We start from the raw sequence: 20,943 nt of genomic DNA, 5'->3' as shown, positions 1-20,943 counted from the left end.
AAGCTAGGTATCTTACAATTTGTCAATATGTCGTGTTGAATGTTACTCAGTTTTAGAAAGAAATTTTCTGTCATGTTTGCTTTGGAAAGGCCGAATCTTGTCCATTGTTTTAACAGTAATAATATCTGGGTAACTTGGGAAGCCAGAATAGCATCATGATTCTAAGATAAGCTAGTGTCTGAATGCCTGATCGCGCTGTCCCTTGTTTGCTGTGTGACCTTGGAATATGTCTTAATTTTTTTTGGACTTTGTTTTCTCATATGTAAAATGGGAAAAGAGTAGCAATCAGCTGGGGCTGTGAGGATTCAGGAGCTAGTGCTTGTAAAGCACTTGGGGGAGAATGCTATGACACCATACCCTCCGCAGATGGAGGTTGTCACTGTTGTTGGGGCGAGTGAGAGGCGGGTGTCAGGGACTGTCCAGGTTGGACCATGCACTGAAATGAGAACATTAGAAGCAAAGTGATTATGCGGAATATGTTACATGTTCGGGAGGCGTAGATTCAGAGTGTGTTGTGACTGGTGGGAAATTCTTGTTCGCATGTTGGAGGGGAAGAGGGTTCAGAGCAGCCTGAGCATCTCTGTGTATGTATCTTAACATGTATCTACTCATGCCAAAAAGAGAGTATCCATCTTACAAATATCTTCAAGGAGCTGACAATATATTGCATTGTATAATGAGCCAAGTTTAATTTTTCTTAGTCTGGAGCAAACGAATTTAAGCATTTTAATTATGGGGTTTGGGAAATATCTAGTTTCCTGGCATATTTGAACTAGTTCAGATTTTTATGCTTATATTTTATCAGTTCCATGCTGGATATGGCATGCCCTAAGCTGTCCGCTGTTCAAATGGCAGGCATGCAGGAGGTCCAGTGGTGATAAAATGCAATGGTGCTATTTGCTTGAATTCTCCTTAAAATAGAAAATAAAGTGAGGAGCAATTATAAGGCACTCAAAGCCAGTGTATACATTCATTTATTCATCATTAGGTCATTCACGCATCAAGTGCATGTGTTCTGATTATGTGTTTTAGGTGTTCAGTACAGTGCACACTGTTGGTCATAGAGTGGCAAACAGAAACCAGACATGGGGAGTTAACTGGGCTGTCTTGCCTTTGCACTTAGCAAGGAGAATAAAGCCAGTTCCAGCAGACTTGCAAGATTTCCCTGAATGACATATTCAGGTTTATACTCCTAACAGAAACGAGGCAATAAACAAACAAACAATGACATTAAAAAAAAAGCCTTCTAAAGGGCAGATGTTACTCACCTGCCACAGCCACTGGGGCTTTTTGACCTTCACTTTGGTTTTATTTACTAGTGCTTTAATTATTTATCTGGCATGGAGGTGCTGAGGCTGCAGAGCTAAAAGAGGCTGTCGTCCCCAGAATCTTGCTGTTTGGGGAGAGGAAGACACTGACAGGCCGGATTTAACAAGCTCTCTAGTTTGTTGAACAGGAAGGTACACCACGGGAGTCTTTTGGGGCAGGGCTATGTCTCTCTCGTCCGCTGCCGTGTGTCCCAGGGCCTGGTGTGGTGCGTGGCATTCATCAGTCACTCCACAGACACCCATGTCACGTGAAGGCATGCTGAGGGATACAGGAGAGAGGTGTTTCTCCAGGGGCAAGGGCTCGGCTCCCACCGCACGTGTGTCTAGCTTAGCCTGGAGGAAGGTCCAGGTGGAGAGGTGAGGGAGGGCACAGGTTGTTCTGTCAACCGAAAATGGCTTAATTTGCTGCTTTGTGGGATTCATGGGAGATAGCATGAGAGACAGACTGGGCTTGATCATTCAGGGCCTGATAGGTCATATCAAGGAGTTGGGATTTTCTTTTCTTCAAAAGTAGTAATTCGAAAGTACTAGAAACCCCGTGTCCTGATACCCAAGCCGGCACTCTTTTCATATTACACAATGCGTGTAATGTCAAGAAAGTATCATCAGGTCTTGGGTTCCATATTCATTAGTGATAGCTAGACTATTAAAGTTCTGTAAGCCCCTGGTGGACTTTTCATTCTTGGGAGAATGAGGATATAGGATAAATACTTGTTTTCTCAGGCGTGAAAAAAAGTTGAAACTCTTTAAAGGCAAGCAAGGTCAACATGTCTTTGAATTCTAGTTCTCTAGAAGGATGGCAGGTATGTATAGTAGATACTCAGTACCTGAATAAATGCAAAAAATAAACAAAAACCCTTTGCTTTTGTGTATACTCTTGTAGCAGGCATTGTACTGGATTCTGAAAGGTGATAACTGGATGAGAAATGACCCTCTCCAAAAGGTCTTTCCAGCCGGGGAGGGAGAGGGAAATGGTAGTACCGTGGGTAGGGCCTGGGATGGAGGTGTGCACAGGGCAGTATGATGGGGATTCGTCTTTCTTTCTTCAGTCCCCCACATTCTTAACCTTTTTTATATCTATTATTTATTTTCCCCGTACCTTCCAATAGCCTCTTAGTAATTTTTCTATATAGTTAGTCACATAAACTCATCTCTTCTTCACATTTTATTCCTGGCGGACAGTTTCCTGGAGATCTCTCTTCTTTTCTGAGCTGCTTGCTCCTGAGGCCTTTTATTGTGTTGTCCCTGGATATTCCTCTGTTCTCATCCTTTGGCTTTTGTCCAGAGTTGGATTTGATGTTTGTGGCGACTTTTGTCTTTCTTCACTGACTTCTTCATTTTGGTGGAGTTAATTTTTTTTTTTTTTTAAAGATTTTATTTATTTGATAGAGATAGTGAGAGAGGGAACACAAGCAGGGGGAGCTGGAGAGAGAGAAGCAGGCTCCCCGCTGAGCAGGGAGCCCGATGCGGGACTCGATCCCAGGACCCTGGGACCATGACCTGAGCCAAAGGCAGACGCTTAACCATCTAAGCCACCTAGTGCCCGGGAGTTACTTACTTTATTTTTATTTATTTATTTATTTATTTTTATTTGACAGCAAGAGCAGGAACACAAGCAGGGGAGTGAGAGGGAGAAGCAGGCTTCCCGCTGAGCAGGGAGCCCGATGTGGGACTCGATCCCAGGACCCTGGGATCACGACCTGAGCCGAAGGCAGACGCTCAACGACTGAGCCACCCAGGCGCCCGAGTTACTTACTTTAAAAAGACGGTACAGTGTCTTTGGACAAGGTGAAGACAGCCTTCGGCAGTCCCTCCTCTTGAGCAGTGCTGCTCCAACATGGACTTGTTTCCCTCCCTCCTGGTGTACAGACATCGTTCTGGAACCTCCCTTCCTCCTCATCCTGGGGACTCCCTTACCCCTTCCTCATGGAAGCTCGTGCCTTGCTCATCTTTTGTTGATGCTCATGTTTTGGTGGAGGACTTTCTCCAGTGGCTTTCTGACATAGGATTCTTAGGCAGCAAACCTTTTGGGACCATGTGGGAATCAAACTTGATTGATAGTCTGCCTGGGTATAGAGTTCTGTATTGGCATTCATTTTGGTTCATAAATTCAAAGATTGCTCCATTGCCTTCTTGTTTTCATGTTACTGTTTTAGGATTCAGAAGCTATTCTGATTTATCCTTTCTATGTAACTTTTTTTCCCTCCCATCTTTAGAAGCTTGTAGGAGTTTTAAAATTTGTCCAAGTCTTTTGAAATGTCATGATGGTATACTTTGTGTGGGTCGGTTTTCATCTACTGTGCTGCATATTCATCGGGTCCCTTCATTCTGGCAACTGGTACTTTTCAGTTCTGGGAATACTTTTTGCTGTTACTGCTGCTGAGGTTTTCTCCCTTTCGTCTCCTTAGTTTGTTTTTCTGGAAGTCTTTACAATCCAGAACTTGCCTGTCCTGGGCAAAGACTGTAATTATCTTAATACTTTTTTTTCTTCTTCCTCCTTTGTTCCTCCTCCTCTGCCTGCCTCTTTCTTTCTTCTTTCTTTCTTTCTTCCTTTCTTTTTTTTCTTTCTTTCTTTCTTTCTTTCTTTCTTTCTTTCTTTCTTTCTTTCTTCTTTTCTTTTCTTTCTTTCTTTTCCTTTTGGTCTTTTATTCTCTGTTCAGGGAGATGACTTCAATTTGACTTAACCTTCTTCTTTAGTTTATTATTTCTGATTTTGGAAAGGTTCTTTAGATTTCCAAGGGCTCTTTTTCTGTTCTTCGAGAAGAACATCCTGTTTTTGTTTATTGGTCGCAGTGTTGTCTTACCTCTATATTATTGATAGTTTGTATAGTCTCTGTTTCTTTCAGGTTTTTTTCCTTCCTTCTCCTGTCTGATGTGGTGGGGGCCCTTTGACTTTTACATCAGGATATTCTGGGGGGCCATGTGTTAGGGGGTCCTCAGTGTTAGTATCTTTAGGTTTGTCTTTTGGGGCTGATCAGATTCCTCAGAAATATTCTCCTGTCTCTTTCCTGTAGAATTCTCACTTCAGAAATCTGGGAGCCAAGGGTGTGCATGTGTGGTCTGTTGTAGGGGAGCTGTAGAATTCACCATTCACTGTATATACAGTCATTAAATCCAGCTCTGTTCAGTGCAGCTGGGCAGGGTGACTTTAGTCCATAGATGCCTCTGCTTTTTCCAGGGGAATGACCCCCCGAATCTTCTGTCAGAGTAAGGGGGAAGTCACATTGTGCCTGGTGTTGAGGTTCTAGTTTCAGCTCCAGGGCCTTGCCCAGCTCCTCTGTATTTGAGGCTGTGCCTTCTTTACCCCCATTCTGTCTGCACTGGTGCTGTCAGTTCTAGTCTTCTAGGACACTGCTGGGCAAGGGGAATTGGTTCTCAGTGTGTTCACTGCTGAATTAGATCTGGCTCTCTTGTGCCTCCTGACTCATTTACTATACTTCAGTCTTTTATATTGTTTGGGCCTCGGTCTTCCATGTTAGAAGATTTTCTCGGAGCTTCCAAAATCTTGGGCTTTTTCTCCTTTCAGTTCTCCCTGTGCTGTTTCAAAACATTTTTTTAAAGATTTTATTTATTTATTGAGAGAGAGAGAGAGTGCGTGTGCACACGACAGAGAGAGCAGAGAGCACAAACGGGGAGGGGCAGAAGGAGACGAGAGGGAGAAGCAGACTCCCCGCTGAGCAGGGAGCCCGATGGAGGGCTCGATCCCAGGACCCCGGGATTATGACTTGAGCCAAAGGCAGATGCTCAACTGACTGAGCCACCCAGGCGCCCCTGTTTAAAACATTTTTTAAAAAAAATCTCTTCAGTATAATTTCAGTGGGAGGCAGTGGAACAGATGTCTATACTGTGTTACTGTACCATGCACTTACTAACTACACCCTATTACGATTTTTGATATGTTTTAATGGTTTTCAGTTGCTTCACTTCTATTTTTTAAGCAGAAAGTAGGTTTGAAGACAGGGATGCGGTGCCCTGTTTTTACCCCTCATCCCAGGTGTTGCCAGGTGGGCATGCATGGGAGGTGATGGAAGTGGCTGAGGTGGTGAGTTCAGGAGAACTTCAGGGTTTTATATGCGCATGTTGCTTCTCCTTGTCAGGTTCTCGGAGGACTATGGAAAGAGGAAAGAGAAGTTAGGGGCATTTCCTTTAAACCGATGTTGGATTTCTTCACAGAGTTACCGTGGCCTTCGGAACTGTGAGTATAATTCTCTTGCTACGTTTGTGTCCTGGTTTTTTGTTTTGTTTTGATTTTTCTTTCATCTGTCTTAGGGTTTCTTTGACATATAGTAGAAACAAATAAAGCTAGTTGATTTTGCACAGTAGGTGAGGGAAGAAGTATTAGTTGTTTAGTGCCTTTTCTGTGTGGTTCGAGGCAGGCGGGACAACAGTAATGTCCGGGACAGTGGTAACGTAGCAGCGTGTGCTCTGGAAGAGTCCGAGCACTGCAGACCCTGGGAGTTCCAGCTGCTCCGTGCGTCTTCCCAGTAACCCCATGAATGAGGCTACCCTTTGCCCAGTTTCACATTTGCATAACTGAAACAGAGGTTAAAGGTTACTAAGTTAGTAAAGGGCAAAGCTGGGATTCAGACTCAGTCTGGCTTTGGAGCCTGTACTTTTTACTCGTGTGTTTTTCTTATGGGCTCTGGATTCAGATGTTGGCTTGGCTGCTTACTTACTAACTCTTCACTAACTACTGAAACCTAGCTTTCTCTCCATTCTCTTTACTGACTACCTAAACCTAGCTCTCTCCTCCGACCAAGGGTGCTGTTGACAGGACCGCTTTCCCAGGGTTGCGGTGAAAATGCTGGTTGCGGTGAAAATGCTGTAAGAAATGTGAAATGTACTCAGCATTCACAAATGTTAGCAATTAATACTTGGTGGCATTTTCCCCATTTTAATGAGAGGAAAACTGAGCCCCAGAGATTGGGTTATTTGTGATTTGTTAATTTGTAACCTTGGCACTTGTGCTGCCCTCCACAGTTGGGAGGTTGTAGGATTGAGATTCTATCCCAGTTTGTCTTGTTTCCAAAGACTGCTCTTTCTGGTAGACCTGGTGGTAAGTCGAGGACAGGTAGTTGATAGACGATTCATAAATCTCTCTTGGGATATTAGCATTGGTGAACATTTTATTTTAGCAATACGTTGCTTTGGTAAAAGCCTCACGAACTTAGACTTCATGGATTCAGAATTCAGGATCATTTACAATTATGTTGAATTTGACTTTGGCAAATGTCTTTGTCTTAGATGTCCAAGGGGCAGGGCCCTGGATTGTTTTTACGTTTCCTTCTGGGGTCAGTTCACTTTCCTCTTTTGTTCTCCTTTGTCCCCCAAACCCACTTTTGTTTCTGCCAGGATTAGGTATTAGGGAAGGGAAATTATGTCATGCAGTTTCAGTTTCCAAGTAAGGCCTGGAAGTCGTGCTCCTTTTCTCTAATTCCTTCTCCCCTTTCTTGGCTGCCAGAGGCACCTGCTCTGCGTGTGTGCTGTGCCAGGTGTGACGATGCTATCTTTTGGAGAAGGCCACGCCCAGCTGTTAACACTCCTTGTCTCCACCCCCCCGCCCCGCACATTCCATGTTTCTTCCTGTAACAGTGTGCTATATTTATTGGGTACAAGTCTGTTTCTGCATCTTCAAGGGCAAAGATTTTATTTCATCTCTGCATGTTTTCTGCTTAACCCATAGGTAGTTTTCACTAAATGCTGGATGAAGGAATATTTAATGTTTGCCACAAAATAAGTTCTTTTTTCTTAGTGGATCCAAACAAGAGGGAGAATATCAAGTATAACTTTTCAGCAGCATTAGCTGTTAAAAATAGTTCATCTTGGTAGAGCACAAGACAGTTTCATATTTAGCAGAAATTACACAAAAATTTTTCTTCTTAATGTGGTGTGCAGTGGAATGAAGGCCTTACAGGGAAAGTGAGAGCCCGTGCATGGCTCACTGGAACTTTGAGCCCTGGGATATAATCTGCTGCTTCTAGTTTGGCACTCCCCTCCCCTCCACCCCTGTTTGAAAATATGTAAACCCAGGAAAATAACCTTATAACCAGTGTTTCTGTAATTGTTTCCCCCAATTCTGGACAAATGGTGAGGCCACATGAGTCAGCCTGGCTTTGTACAGCGTCACCTTAATGATCTGCTGAGATCTGGGTCCCTTGATATACCTGAATGCCCTGGTCCCCTTGAGCCCCTGTAGGATGGATGAGGTTCTTGGTTCTTGATTTGTTTTGGGGTGTTGCATTATAAGGCAGAAACGTGGGATGGAGGCGTTTTACAACCAGAATTCTAGGAAAACAAAAGTTTTGGAGGAGTTGAACTGCTGGAATATGTATATGGAGATTATTTTCAGGGAACGGGCTGTGGGGAGGCGCAGTAGACAGGAAGGAAGGTTGCCCGGAGACCCATCTGAAAACCCCCATTTTGTGAATAAAGATAGCTTTTTTAGCATCAGGGCAGCTGAGAACAATTGACATAGATTGAACTCTGAGGTTCTGGAGCTGTTTATCGAAACAAAGAGTCACTAGGGTCAGGCGGTGCTGGCTGTCGGCTGCGGAGGCAGCTGTCCCTCAGTGTTCAGCCCCGAGATTCGACTGAGCTTTGAAAAGCCGGTGTGTTGGGAATAGACACCGGGGGTGGGGGAAGGTAGAGGACAACCAAGAGACCTGTCGGCAGGCCATTGAGGGAGCCAGGTGAGCAGCAGTGGGGGCTTGGACTGGAGAGGAAAACTGGAGGTGGTGAGCAGCAGTGGGGCCCTGGATGTATTTCAAAGGTAGAACCAGTAGGGTTCACTGACAGATTGGATAAGGGGTGTGAGGACAGAGGGAGGAGTTGAGTTGACTAGAAGGCTCTTGGCCTGGGCAACTAGAAGGGGGGAAGGCTGTGGGTGGAACTTGGTTTAGAGGGGCAGATGGGGAGCTCACTCATAGGCATTTTAAGTTTGCGATTCTGTTAGAGATCCAAGTAGAGATGTCATGTAGGCAGTTGTAAATAGGCATTCGGAGCTGGGAAGAGAAGTCTGAGCTGGAAGTGGCAGTGAAAACGCAGTGACACTCTGATCACTGAGGGAGTGAGCACAGAGAGGACAAGCCAGCCCGAGCCTTGAGCCACTCTGCCATTGAGTGCTCAAGGCCGAACGTGAGCAGTGGTTGGCACAGAGCAGGTGTGAGGAGGACCCAGAAGCACTGGCACCATGGGAAGAAGGGAAGAAAGTTCCAGGAGGAGGGTGGGATCAACTCTTTGAAGTGTCAGGAAAGGTCATGATGAGGATTGAGGTTTGGCGACTTGGAGGGCGCTCTGGCGGCGTTCGGAGCAGTGTGGGGGCGTGGTCAGAATGAAAGCCTGCCTGGCCCGTGGTGTGAAGGGGGAGAGAGCAGTGAGACGGATTGCATCCAGGTGCCTTAGGTCCAGGGTGTGTACAGTCATCCTCACACTTACCTCACCATCTGGGTGCTGAGCAACCCAACCCAGCCGGGTCCCTGAGGTTCGTGGGGGTGTTTTCATGTTGCAGGTGGGGAAAGCTCAGGGTCAGAGTTCACGGTAGCTTTCTCAAGAGTATGGAGCTGGTGGGGGGTGAGGCCAGGCTCAGGCCACGCATGCTGTCCTCAGCTGCCTGCCTCCTGAGGGTTTGGAGAGAGACTACTGAAGGGGGGAAGGGAGTAGTGTGGTTGAAAAGTTGGAGGAAAACACTTATGTCCTGCTTGAAATGCTTCTGTCAGAGATTCTGTTTCTTTTTCTTACTTGCAAATTTCACTTCTATCAGAGGTGGTAAGTGCATGTGTTCAAAAGTAAAATAGTGTTGAAAGAGGTTCATGCTGACACAGCCACAGCAGGCTCCTGTCCCTGCCCTCCAGCATCTGCCTCCCGGAGGTGCCTGTAGTTCTGAGTAGCTGTTTCTGTGAGCATTTATGTCCACAGTTCCCAGCAATATCTGTGTAGAGGCAGGGTCATCGATGTGTCAGTTTTAGAAAAAGTTACATTTTGAACTCCCATTTTCCCCACATAGTTGTATCACAATTTTTGTTTAGATCCATAATTTGGTTAATCGTTTTGTTAATGTTGCTCACCTTTGAGCCGGTTAAAGTAGCATGATGATATTTCCTTTTTGTTCAACTTTTTGTTTTCCTGTTTCCTTGAACTTAACAATTGCCAATTTTTTTTTTCTGTTTACTTGATATTCTTAAGAGTTCTCACTCTCTCTGATAGCTCTGTAAGTAAGGTCTCTTAATAAAATTTTCCATGTGCTCAAGCATATTCTGTCTTCACCCCCAGGGACATCTGTTTTCTTGCATGCTGGACAGGTTGCTCTCCCGGCCTGCTAGAAATGGTACCAGGGTTGAGGTGTGCAGGGCAGATCCTGCCGGAACGGGTGAGACCAGGTAGAGAATGCTGATGGGGAAGACAGTGATGGGAGGCTCGGAGGGGGGCAGGGTGAGCGGGGTTCATGGTAGTTGGGGAAAGGCGTTCCAGGTGGGGAAAGTGAGAATAAGCAGAGCTGGACAAGATTGGTTACTTTTTGTTAACTTCCGAAAGCCTCTGTTGTGGCACCTGTTAGGTGGTGCATATTAACTTAGTTACAGACTCTTCCTTTAAGAGATTTAAATAGGTTTACATGGAAAATATGACATTCAGATTGTTAAACATGTCATAAATTTTTTATTTTTTGAAAGATTTTATTTTTTAAGTAATCTCTACACCCATCGTGGGGCTCGAACAACCCCAAGATCAAGAGTCGTACACCCTACTGGCTGAGCCAGCCAGGTGCCCCTGTCATACATTTTTAATGTTTTCTTAAAACCTGAGCATAGGGTATATCAAGACACTTAAATCCAAGAGATAATCTTAAACTGTTGATTTCATGTATTGGTTCATGGAAAAATCCTTATGGAATATTTGTCACAGAGGCAGCCTGGCCCGGCCAGTCATCGTGCAGGAGTGGACACTGTGGCCCCCGCTGTGGCTGTCAGGTGGGGGGCAGGGGATGCACGACCACAGGACATTTCAGAGGCTGCTCTGTGTCCAGCTGGATGCCGCAGGATGCTGTGCAGGGAGCTGGGGGTGTCATGGAGGCGGGGCAGGTGCAGCCCTGGTCTCTGGCCCAGCTGCGGAGGCCCATCAGGAATGAGATGGTGCAGAACCAAGAGTGAGTGGATTGGCTTCTTTTGAAAAGAAGCATAGCTCAGTTTGAAATGCTGAGGCAAAATTGTAAGAAATAAAGTCCGTAAGTGCCTTTCATCACTGCCAACTCCAGGGCACCTTTTATGTAAATGTGCTACACCTTTTATGTCGATGCTTGGCTGTTCTCATGGGACGGTCAGGACCCTGTGTTTAGTTTAGTGGGTCCACCGTGTACAGATGTTACCTGCTGTCTGGAGCTTTCACTTTATACTCTGAGCTTTGCGAAGAACACCCTTTATCTTTCCGATATTAGTTATGTTTGTGATTCAGGAATTATATGTGAGGGAAGTTGTCAGAACTGTGATACCTGCCATTTATGTGTGTCATTCATTGTGTGTATTTGAGTTGAACGTAGTTTTTATAATAACAGCGTAGTGCTTACTGTCCCCATGCGGTAGAGGAGAGCCTGGAGCCAGATTACGGGACCATCTGCCTGAGGCTCCATGTGGTGGCGGCAGGCTCTCCTGTTCCTTTGCATGAAAGCTTAGCCCTTGTTCTGAAGTGCGATGCTGCTCCTGTGTGCGGGCCCTGCCTGTGATAGAGAGGGGAGGGCTGCTGCCCGCTGAGCCGTGTGCAGACCTCAGTATTGTCACGTGCCAACCACGCTTCCGCCATGTAGGAGTGCATTGTCACTGGTGTTGCCAACCATGGCATGTGGTTCTCGGTCATTGGTGTTCCTGCTCATACCGAAGAAAGATTGGGGTTTCATCAAATACTTGTAAAAATGGGAAAATGGGTCTGTTTCTGACCCTAGAAGTAGGCAGGCAGCTTTTCCTGTGATTCTTACACTCTGAGTAAGGGGGAAAGAGGTTGTTTCTTTCTACCTGCCTTGGCATATTGTAGATATTTGGCGGGGGAGGGGGGGGCGCAGGTAGGGTGTTGAGAGTGGGGATAGCAAGGAAGCATTTTAGATTTGTGTCTCCTGCTCCTGAATTCTAAGTGGTTTAACAAAATATGCAAACTTTCCATCATTTCTTCTTTGAAAAACTGTCTACTAAAAAGGATAGGTGTCTCAGCAGAAAATTCAACTGAACAAATGGCCAAAAGATTTGAGTAGCTAATTCCTCCATTTCCTGTAGATAACAATAAGCACCCAAGAAGACGCTCGCCATCATTCATCATTAGGGAAGTGCCCGTGACAGCCTCAGTGAGGTGGCACTGCAGTCCTGTGAGAAGGCCTCCCATTACCCCAGACAAGGCAACGGAAGGTAACCATGCCCAGGTGCGGGGGTGTGGGACAGCTGTAACTAGACCAGGCTTTGCCGGTGGGGTTGCAAAGGGTTGTAACCACTTTGCAAAATCGTTTGGCAGTTTCTTATAAACTTGAATATATACTTTTCATACAATCCAGCAGTCCTACATGGAGGCCTTTATCCAAGTGAAATGAAAACTTATGTCTACACAAAGGCCTGTCTGTGATTGCTTATAGCAGCTTTATTCATATTTACTGAAAATGGAAAACAACTCAAAGGTCCATAAAGTGGGAAATGGGTGAACAGGTTGCGGAGCCCCTCTGCAGTGGGATCCTGTTGGGCAACAGAGAGGTACTGACTACTGACATCCTCAACAAAACGGGCGCGTCTCCAGAGCGTTCTGTTAACAGGCAAACACAGAGCTCTGTACAGCTGTGGTTCCACCCTGATAACATTTGGATAAAGGCAAAACTATGGGAACAAATCGGATCAGTGGTTGCCGGGGGCTGAGTTGAGGGGAGGAGCGGATTGAGTACAAAAGGGCATGAGGGCGCTTCGGGCATGATGGAAGTAGGCCATGTCTTCCCTGTGATGGTGGTTATACACTGAGTGTGTTAGTCAGAACCCAGTGAACAATGTTTTACTTTATGTAAATTTTACCTCAATAAGCCAAACCTAAAAAAAGATAGGTGACTTATGTATACACACATGTAGGTATTATACACACACACAGGCACACACATTTATACACACACTTGAGCTCGATTTTTCTTTCCAGTGGATTAAATTTTATTTTTCTGGATTAGGTATCTCGGAAGTTTAAGTGAAACAGGTTATAGCACAGACACTTCCTGAAAACGTATGATCTTGGAGTCTTTGGTTGATTTTTATATTCTTATCCACGACCTGAAGGCTTTATAATATGTTTTGTTTTTATATAACACGGTTATATATTATAGATGCCACGTAATTAGCATAAATAAAAGGTGTTTTAAAAGTTAAATTATTTTAAGATTCCTTCCATGTTGTTCAAGCTCTTGTAGCTGTGGAGAAAAATAGTTCTACTAGCTTTAAAAATTAATAAAAAATGTTTTCTCTGATTCATGACAAACTTGATTATACAGTCTTCGGCTCTATCTTTAATCAGCTGTAATTGTAGGGTACAATTATATTTTAAACCGCTAGACATAAGAATGTACACAGAAAATAATACAAGTTAGCTTCACTAAACTTAAGGCTTAATTGTGGTTGTAAATCAGGTCTCTTCACAGTATGTAAGAAGGTTGCTTGTTATTACCATGTGGTGCTTTGTGATGTCCTGCAGAGCAGTTGTTTAGCATTTTTTCCTAATAAACCCTTCTTAGCAAAGCCACAACAGTAGGCAGGAAGGGGGATTAGAGTGGGAAGTTGTGTGTGTTTTTAATTTTCATTTAAAAATCAAAATTTGTTTGACTTTAGAAAATAAGGCCATTCATTTAAATGATGAGGTCTTCATTATTTTATGATCAGAGGATATTGCAGTGTGCGGTTATAATGGGATCAGGGATACAGTAAGGTGCGTTGTAAGAGGCCCTCCCCGAGCTACTTTGTGTTTACTTAGCACATGCGCTGCTCTGGGTTCTTGGGGCCGGCTTCACTGTGTCCGGTAACCTTGTACTCTAAATGGTCATCACGCAGTAAGTCTGCACTATAGGCCTCCTTGAGAGTTGTGTTTGGGAACAGAAGAGGGAATAGGGTGTTCTGCCTGGCATTTTGTATTGTCTGACTCTGTCCCTGTGTTTTGCTGCGGGAGTCTCTGCGTGAACTGGTTTTGAAGGCTTGGACCTGTGCTGGGATGTTTCTTACAACTGGTGACGTGTCCAGCTGCTGTGAGCCGGGGGCGGTCCTGGTGCAGTTGTCACGGTGCAGCCGCAGGGGCTCCGTGTGCTTCCGTGTAAGCAGTGTGTGCTGCCGTATGACACGAGTGGAGGGTCACTGCCACTCACGATGTCCGCTCTCCCACTGACGAGTTGTATGTGCAGACTAGAACAGAAGTAGACGTGTGGAGCATGAAGTTTTAAAAGTGTTAAACCGTGTTTTTCTTCTATTTTTCAAAAGAGTACTTAACGGGTCTTCTTAAACAAAATGTACTGAAAGATACGAAACTCAGTTTTGGCCTTTCTGGATGACTCAGGATCCTCAGTACGAACACCTGTCATTTTCAGTGTGTGGTAGCCATTTTCCTCAACATCAGGCTGTGCGGTGGGCAGCCCCTGAATGCCCTTCCACCACCTTTTCTAATTTGTTGCTCCTTGTTTTTGTTGTTGTTGTTTCTTTGTTTTGTTTTGTTTTAGGTGAAACCTTGTTTTCTTTTACGGAAAAGTTGTAAGAAGTAGTATAGCCAACTTCCAAATACCCTTCACCTAGATTCACCAATTGTTAACATTTTGTGACATTTGCCTTCATTCCCCCCCATATAGATGTACACACACACATTTATTTTCACACACTGAACCCTTAGAGAGTGAGTTGCTTACTTCATGCCCTTTACTCTTAGATACTTCAGTGAGTATTTACTAAGAACAAGGACTTTTTACATAACCAAAAATAATCAGTATAGGTATCAAATTGGCAAAATTAAACATTGCTTCATTCTCTGGTATACAGTCCATATTCATAGTTGCTCTGTTAATTACAGCAGTTTTCCCCCATACAGGACCCAGTCTAGAATTACATGTGGTATTTATTGATGTTTCTGTGGTCTTTTTAGTCTGGATATGTTTCTCAACCTTTCTCTGTCATGGCATTGACTGTTCTAGTTGTTACGTAGGTCATTCTTCCATTTGGGTTCTTGTGATGTTTTCTCATGATTAAACTCAGATTATGCATTTGGGGGGGCCAGGCTATCAGAGAAGTGGTACTGTGCCTTTCTCAGGGCATCATATCGTTTCTCATATCCATTATATCCATCTCAGGATGGCACATCATGCCGGCTTGTTCTTTTATTGGTGAGGTTAACACCTAGGAATTTGTGGGGCTGCAGATTCTTAGACCCTACTCCTGACCTGCTAAGTCAGAAATTTAGGGCTTGAGGCTATGTTTTTAACAAGCCCTAAAAATGATTTTGATGTGTTCTAAAATTTGAGAATTACTGATCTCAGGTGATCAATTAGGATGACATCTGCCTAGTGTCTGCACTCTAAATTAGCATTTATCCTTTGTAATTACATGAGGAATCTGTAGGGGAAATATTTGAGGCTGTGTGACATTTTGAACTTTCAAACTGATAGTTTGGTCCCTCACTGATGATTCTTGCTTGAAACAGTTATTACTAGGTAGTGGCGCAGTGGGGATGCTGTTCCTTCTCACCTGTCAGCTGGTATTCTCCTGTAAGGAGGGTTTCCCCTCCTTTGTTGGCTCACTCACTCATTCACCAGCTAGCACTTCACAGATTCTTGTTTGATTCAGTGGCTTATAGTCCTTAACTCTCATTCATTTTGATGCTGGAATGCCCCCTGATTTGGCCTTCCCCAAGATCATCTCCTGTGTTTTTTTGACGTGTCCCCATTATTTTCTGAGCATTCCCTTCCTTTCGGCACAGTAAGATACTCCCAGCATTTCTTGTAATTTCTCTGCCCCGTCGTGGAATCAGCTATTTCAAGTATCCTTGGTTCATTTTGGTGGGAAATGGAGTTTAGAGGCCAAGGTGTGAGTGGTAGGTGTGCTCCTTTGCTGCCAGGTGTTACTGCTTCCCAGCGCCGTCCGTGTGTGTGCACACGTGCGTTTGCATCTCTACTCAAGATGCAAACATTTGTTATATTCTTATGAGCTGATGAGGTCTCTGATTAGTTTCATTGGCTTCTAGTTGATGCTTTTCTTTTTTCTTTCCTTTTTTTAAGCTTGGGCCCCTGGGGGGGGCGGTCTCACATGCACCTTTGTACTTTGGTAATTAGTTAACGATTGGCGTAGAATGTAGAATTCTCAGATTTGGGGGTTTGTCTTGGGGTTCCCCTGCTTCCAGCATCCCTCCTCTAAATTTCACTTGGTCCTCCAGACCCCATCTCTTTATTCTAAGACCTCACGCCATTGAGACTTTTGCTTTCTGCAACTAGAGCTCGCCCTGGGTTGGGAAGCACATTTAGTCAGAGCAGCAAACTGACAGATGTCCCGGGGTAACTCCATTGTTCAGGGGAGAGCCTTCACCTCTGCTGTCTGCCTCTGGGCTTCCTGGGTTGTCCTGCCTATGCAGTTTCACCGTCTGCCAGGGATCTGGGCAGTGTATTTGTATTCAGACTTGGAGCTCAGCATTTTGCAGCCCTCTTATATCCAAAATTTCCCCCTTAAATTTATAGCCACTCGGCTGCACATTAAGATGGTACAGTAAGGCTGCAGTCCTGCCCTCCCAGAGTGGGGGCTCACAGTATTGCCAGGCAGGAAGGTGACAAACACTCCTAGTTTGTACCCAATGCAGGAGTAATTCTGACAGTAAATTCTTCTCAAGCGCTTGCCTGCCTTTGGTCATTCTCCAGTTCCTTCACATAGTTGTATTTTAGTGAATTTGTCTGATTTTTATAATTATCTATGGGAGAAATTGCTCCATTGTCTTCCTGTAACCCTTATGGAAGGCTCACACTCCCTTTTGTCTTATTATTTTTCTTCCTCTGAAATCTAGCTTCATCTTTATTTTTGTACCCAGTGTTTCATTATGGTAATTTTCAAGCAAATGGCAAAGTGCGAGAATTTACGGTTAACATCCATAGACTCCTACACCCCCTGGATTCTACCTATGATGTGTTACTATTCTTGCTTTCCCACATAAATAACCAATTATCCATTCCTCCACGAATCCATTTTATTTTTTAGGGTGTATTTCAAAGTAAATTGCAGATACCAGTATACCTCAGTCTATGTCTTTCAGCGTGCATATTGTTTACTAGAGTTCATTATTTGTTTAGGGTGTTTTCTTTCAGTGTAAAATTTATATACCAACTGCGTGTAACTCTAGTGTACATTTGCTGAATTGTGGCACATCCGTCCGCCTTTGCAACCCAAACACTACTGAAACAGACCATTATCATTTCCCCCGAAGGCTTCATGCCCTTTGTGGCCAGAGTCTCTGCCCCATCCCCTGCTGCCATCCTCACCCTGACCCCTGACAACTGCTGTTTTACCCCCTCAGATCAGTTCTGCCTGCCCAGGGATTTCCTGTCAATAGAATCATACTGTGTGCGTGATGTGTGAGGCTTGTTTGAGCGTAGTATTGCTGAGTTCATCCATGTTGTTATGCATATCTGGAATTCATTCCTTTTTAAATTTTTTTTTTTGAGAGGGAGTGGAGGAGGGGCAGAGGGAGAGAGAGAATCTTAAGCAGGCTCCACGCCCAGCACGAGGCCCAGTGTGGGGGCTCGATGTCATGATCGTGAGATCACAACCTGAGCAGGAACCAAGAGTCAGATGCTCAGCTGACTGAGCCACCCAGGCTCCTCCTTGTTCCTTTTAATTGCAGAGTTGTATTTCATGATTTGAGTCTATCATATCTTGTTTATCCATTCTTTTCTTGATAAACACCTTTATTTTTGAAAGAAACTTTTGCTGGATGTGTAGAACTTCAGGGTGACAGTTATTTTTTTCAGCATGCTAAACATGTTGTTCCATTATCTTCTGGTCTTTGTGCAGATTTGTGAAACTCATTTTCTACAACTTTTCCATCTCTGATATTCTGCCTTGCAAATTTCAGCCACTCAGCTTCCCAAAACTTGATGTTGTCTCTCCTCACCTACCTGGGGCTGCTGCGCTCTGCTTGGATTCCCTTCCTGTGCCCCTGGGCTGCGGTTGCTCCTGGCTGGACAGAGAGGGATGATGGGGCTCACAGGCCTGCGCCGCTCACTGTCTCAAGATCTGGAAAAAGTAGTTTCATGGATTTTGACCATTTTCCCATTTGTTAACCATGGGCAGGAGGGTGGCGTGATGGGGAGGGGCGTTTTCCATCCTAGTTACTCCTGCATGTCTGAAGTCGATGACCCTGTCAATGCTTTTTAATGGAAAACAGTTCATAGGCTCTGTTTCTAAATTTTCTGAAAAATATGACAGATTTACTTGTAATGTTAATTTAGCTACTGATTTTATGATCTAGAAAATCTCAAGTTAATTTCCATTTTGACAGGGGAATCTGTATTTTGGCAAAACTTTCATTTCAGTTATTTTGTTATTAAACTGGCTTAGGGTAATTGGTTTATTCTGCATTGTATTTAATGGAGAGTAGCATTTCTTGCCTGGTTTACCAAATGCTGGACTGTCTGTCATGAACGTAACAGTTAATCCCAACTCCACGCAAAAGCCTGTTTGTTCCAGTCTCTGGCCCACCCTGTCGGTGCTGTGTTAGTGCATGCGAGCAGCAAGGATGGCCGGGCCTGGTAGTGCGTGAACACGAATGGGAGGAAGTGGGGGGGGGGGGTTAGTCCCTCACTCAGCACAATAGTCGAGCTCCTGCGGTGGCTCGGGCCCTGTACAGAGAGACTGTTCGTTTTTCCTTCTGATCTTTCGGGTGATTGGTTGGAGATTTGGAATTGTTTCTGGCTTTTCTCCTAGTTTTTGATATAAATTTTAGTAACTAAGTCTATCCCTTTAAAAAAATACCTTTGTTAATTTGTGAAATTGAGATTATTGTTAATAGTTAATGCTAGAACTATGAGTATTAATCAAAATAATTTTTTGCTTTGTTAATCTTTTATGAAATGACATACCATAAAATGAGTGTGTATATGCCGCACAGTTTTTACCTACTAGTGATGGCTGCTTTGAAATCAAAAGCCCAGAAGAATAATGGTGTTTGGGTGTGCATGTGATGTAACCTTGGTACGACATAAGTTAGGACCTACTCTAGAATGAGGGACTGACTGATTTCTGGGCCTCATGGCTGGCTGGCCTAGTACTTGAAACTTAATGCGGAAGGATTTGGGCACCTGGAAATGATAGTTTTTTTCTGGACCTGCAGTGTTGTTGGAGGCCTACCTGTTGCATTTATGTGGAAATTTTTTATACTGCATTATCACCTTTTGGTGGACCTAGGGCAGATGAAGCTTGGTCAGCCCTTGAGCTAAACTTCACCTGGGAAAATTTTAATCACTCATGTGTGCGCTTCATTTAGTCATAAATCCTCATACAAATTTCTTGAATGAAAAATTCTGAATTAGTAAATATATGATTTTTAAAACAACAATTTATTGGTTCTCTTGAATTTGACTTTTAATCTTAAATCTTTAGATTTATTAAAGATTAGGATATACTTTTATTTATTAGGCAATGAAGGTCATTTTCTGTTATGGTGCATACATCTGGAAGATTGTTCAGACAGTTGAAGAAAATGTTTGTTTGCCCTTACCCCCCACCTTTTTTCCCCACCTGACTTGTATTTAAGTAAGAAGACGTGAAAGGGAGGGAAGTTGGTATATACCTTTTTATGCAAAAAAAAAAAAAAAAAAATGGAGTGAGTTGATAACTGGATTTTATCAAGAAGAGGAGGGTGAAAAGCCTGCATGGCGTTTACCCAGTGATCACGATAGCTGATTACACAGTAGGACCTCTCGTGGTTGCTGCCCGGAATCGGCCCAGATGGCAGTGCGGGGTTCCTCCTTTTGCTGCAGCTTGTGGGCTTGGTGACTGGTGCCTTCCGTCTGCGGCGTGTGACCTTGTGTAAGGGGGTGGGGGTGGGGGCTGTGGCAGGTGCACGCCAGGGAGAGAGTGTGTGGTCTTCTCTGAGAACCGCGAGCCTGAGGCTGGGCTCAGCTGAGCCGGAGGACGGTAAGAATGAGTGTGCACAGTGTAGTTTTACAGAGAGATGGTGTTGTACGAGGTATGGGTTGTAGCCCCAAGGTCACGTGGCAGCAGCTCTCAGGGTACTGCATGCGTTTTGGGGACTAGGAATATGTAGTTAATGTTTTACGTTAAACCTTCGGGTATTGATGCTGTTATTTTTGTGTTCTCTTATTCTTGTTAGATGAATTCACGTTTCTGTTACTTAAAGATAGTATTTGATTTCCATAAAAAGCTTGGGAAATAATGCATTAGGAAATTCCTGTACTCAGAGGTGGTTCTTCGGCGGGAATTCAAGGATGCCAATGAAAGGAGTATGCCTTAAGCCAGCTGTGAGTCTATCCAGACTTTATATATACTTATGGCAAGAAACAAATGTACTTTCTCTCATTAATAATTTAAATGCACTTTAGACAAATTAATTCATAACTTTATTTTTAGCACAATGAGGTGTGGAAATACTTAAAACCATAGCCGAACTAAATTATAGTTTCCCTAGGAAGTAAATATAAAAGCATGCAGTAATGATTATAAGAAGGAAATTTAAATACTTTTAACATTTTTTTTGCAGTTCCTTGGTCCTTCTCCCCCCAGTCATTTAATGGGAAGTAAAATAGATTTTTTTTAAAAATATTCAAATTAGGTATATATATGTTTTAAGTAATTCCTGTATTATAGGAGATCCATGTTCCTCTCTGTTATAATTAGGTCTTATCGTTTTCCCCTCAGATTTTGAATGTGTTCAGTTGTTGCTTTTAATTATCTTTCCATCTGTTTGTGATGTTTAGTTTTCCTGTTTTTAATGAACAATCTTATTATCTATAAGATGCATGGAAAGACTGCATCCCAGAAGAGCAATAGTCAGTGTTATAATGGCTTTAATTAACTGAAAGAAGCTTTTTTCCCTAAAATATTATCTTTCTAGGAAGTTAAAAAAATGTTCTCTAGAATACCTTCTATCTTAATGGTTTGAGGCTGCAGGTACAGGTAATTTTTTTAGATTTCAAACTTTTGTGGGACTTAAGTTGAAAATGTTATATAGTGTTTCAACTTACAGTTTTGTCTACTTTTAAAATGTAGTACACTAAAGGACATGGACTGTGGGACTGAAAAGCTTTGAGCTGCTTTTTTTACATTTGCTCTTGGAGGTGTGCAGAGGCCTTATAAGGAGTTTCAGTTTGGGAATTAGGAGCAGACAGACTGTCCTTGAGGTAAGTCCAAGATCCGATCTTCTTCTCAGGTCAGTTAAGGTCCCTGGAATGTGACAACAGGAGGCAGGAAGGTGCCCACAGTTGGCATTCCAAATGAAATGGGTGTCAACCAGTTGCTCCTTTTGCCTTTGTTGGGGAGTCGTTTACAGTGGGGCTCCCCACCCACTCCCCAGTCTTACTTTTTAGCCATTTGTAGACTTTGGACTGCTCTGTGCATTTAGCTATAAATGTTGATTTATCTGTACA

The 20,943-nt window shown here is 43.7% G+C and overlaps 1 protein-coding gene across 17 annotated transcripts in view; it reads left to right on the top strand.

Moving 5' to 3' along the window:
- Window positions 1-20,943, top strand: part of PTK2 (protein tyrosine kinase 2) — a 255,266-nt gene that overhangs the window by 20,553 nt on the left and 213,770 nt on the right. For 15 of the 17 annotated variants that reach the window (XM_027572041.2, XM_027572038.2, XM_027572028.2 and 12 more), the window contains exon 2: window positions 5,426-5,523. The exons of 1 other annotated variant lie outside the window; for it this stretch is intronic. The gene's annotated coding sequence lies outside the window, so the exon portion shown is untranslated. Of the gene's footprint in view, window positions 1-5,425; window positions 5,524-7,998; window positions 8,018-20,943 lie in introns of those variants that run through there. One more of the 17 variants, XM_027572056.2, reaches the window with a different exon arrangement.

Source organism: Zalophus californianus, chromosome 4 (genome assembly GCF_009762305.2).
Source record: "Zalophus californianus isolate mZalCal1 chromosome 4, mZalCal1.pri.v2, whole genome shotgun sequence".
NCBI classification, from domain to species: domain Eukaryota; kingdom Metazoa; phylum Chordata; class Mammalia; order Carnivora; family Otariidae; genus Zalophus; species Zalophus californianus.
Note: the sequence above shows the minus strand (reverse complement) of the source record. Positions and strands in the feature narration are given on the sequence as shown.